We start from the raw sequence: 2,294 nt of genomic DNA, 5'->3' as shown, positions 1-2,294 counted from the left end.
TCTTATGTGATGGATTTGATTTTTGGATGGTTCACATCAGAAGTTGAAGAGGGAGAGTCATTCTCCCTCTCTCGTTATTCTGTCGCAGCTTAACATCATCTCAAAATATATAGCAATTGTTTGAACGTTTACTTTCTTGAATAATGCTGTCTTCTTCTCCTTTCGAGAAGACTGATTTGGGGGATTATACTCTGAGGGGCTATATTTAGACACTGTGTAGAAATCATAGCGGATGTTTCATTTTAATAATTTTTATTTGACGCCACTGGTCTTAACATACGTAAGTTTAAGGCTTCTTATCACTCTTTCAGCTTGTCCTCGAACTTTTTTAAATTTTAAATACTAATTTTCCGTTCTTGTTGGAGCGTAGTTCTTATCATCCTTACTTACGTTTTGTCATAATCTCAACAAAGCCCTTGGTTCCACTATCTGTGGGTCTTTGCTCTAATAGCCAACAGTGTTTCCCCATAAACAATAATAATAATTATTATTATTACCTTTATTATTATATTGTGCATAAATCGTGCTCTATGCACAGTGCAATGTCAACTGGAATGAGAATCTCGAAGGGTGGCCTGATGGTCCTAACCTTGACAAGTAGACTTAAGTGCATGAATAACAGAAAAGAAAACAGCCGGTAATACCATAAGTGTTGATTTTACTATCATCTGTCCGTACTGACTACAACTGCTGACTGTTTTCGTAGTTGTGTGCACAAATTATAGATACAATAAGAAGATCAAACAGTATGACGGTTACAGTGAAGAAAAAAAAAAATCAGAACAAAAAGCTGTAGCAATAACTACTGTCACTAGCATACTGCTTTCCTGTTATCAGTAACCACCTGTTACTATCATATATACTATGTCTCAAGTCAACAATCCTTTTTCTCAATACCCACTAACCATACAGAAAGCTTTTTTTTTTTTTTTTACCGGCTTCTTACACTGCGTACCGATTGCAGGCGAAAATTTACAATTTGTGGAAAATTTTAACATAAAATATACGTTTAACTATCATATGCAGAAGGACATCATGGATGCCTAACTGTTTCATTTTATTTTTCGGAACTAACTTATTAATCATGAATAAGAGACTCACTTTTTATATTATCTTATTACGCAAACCATTTTATTTGCTTTGAAGTACTTACTAACTGGGTATCAGCTGGGACAAATATTGTGAATGCAAAACACTTTTCTTGGAAATGTATTTACACATAAGTATCATAAACTCATGATTATTATTTCAGACGCTTCATTTCTAAAAACTTTTTTCTCTTCATTCCCACAACTACCCTTATCCCAACGGCAACTCTTATTCCACATACTGTCATTATTTGAAAATACAGAAGATGAAAGTTTCGCACGGGTCCCCTGGGTGCTACCATTATCGTTTCATATATTGGTACGCACAAATTTACAAGACTATAAAACAGTCCCATTTAAATAGTGTCTCCATTCGTTCGAGATGCGGACATTTCAGCATCCTGTTGTGACAGTTGTCGCCAAATAATGTGAGACAGTGTGTCCCCCGAGACAAAGTGCATTCATTTTCAGCCTGGTGACGATCATTTATCTCAATCGACGTCCTCACGAAGAGCTAATCTGTAAAGCTGACGGGATGCAAGATGCAGACATTTTCTTATTTCCGGAAGCAAATGAGAGCTTTATCTTGCTTCTTAAGGTTTAGAACAGTAAGTACAACTTGCCATGAACTGCCAGATATACTATTCACTTCTTAAGTTTGTTTCATTTCTCTCTTATTATACCGATATATTTATTTTATTCCATTTTTTAATAATAGTAGCTTTTATTCAGCATTTTTTCAACGTTCAACGTCTTCCTGGTAGTATTGTCGTCATGTTCGTAAGTTGTTCCGTATGACAGCTTAGGGGTGTGTCATATATTGCTTTTGCTTCGTCGCAGTAGGAGGAAGGTAAAAAATTTCATTAGCCGCTTTTATACTACGTTTTTTGCATCGACGGTTTATTAATATTCTGTTTCGGGATTCATTGATGTTGGTAATTAATTTCGTTTACGTGCTTTTTATGTATGTTTAAATATGGTAAGCTTTCACTCAGTTTCCCATGTATTAATTTTGTCATTTAATGTTAATCGCTTATACTGAAAAGGAAGTGTGAAAAAATAAACTGCGAAGAAACGCAATAATCGGTTGACGAAATTAACTGGGAGCGGTGGAACACTGTTAAAGAGACATATCAAATATTTCAGTGACATGCAAAACAATTAGTCAATTAGTGCCAGCCGGGAATCATTCTCCACAGTAAAGGA

The sequence above is a fragment of the Schistocerca serialis genome, chromosome 1 (assembly GCF_023864345.2).
Source record: "Schistocerca serialis cubense isolate TAMUIC-IGC-003099 chromosome 1, iqSchSeri2.2, whole genome shotgun sequence".
In the NCBI taxonomy this organism is placed as follows: Eukaryota; Metazoa; Arthropoda; class Insecta; order Orthoptera; family Acrididae; genus Schistocerca; species Schistocerca serialis.
This window is presented reverse-complemented; position numbering follows the sequence as displayed.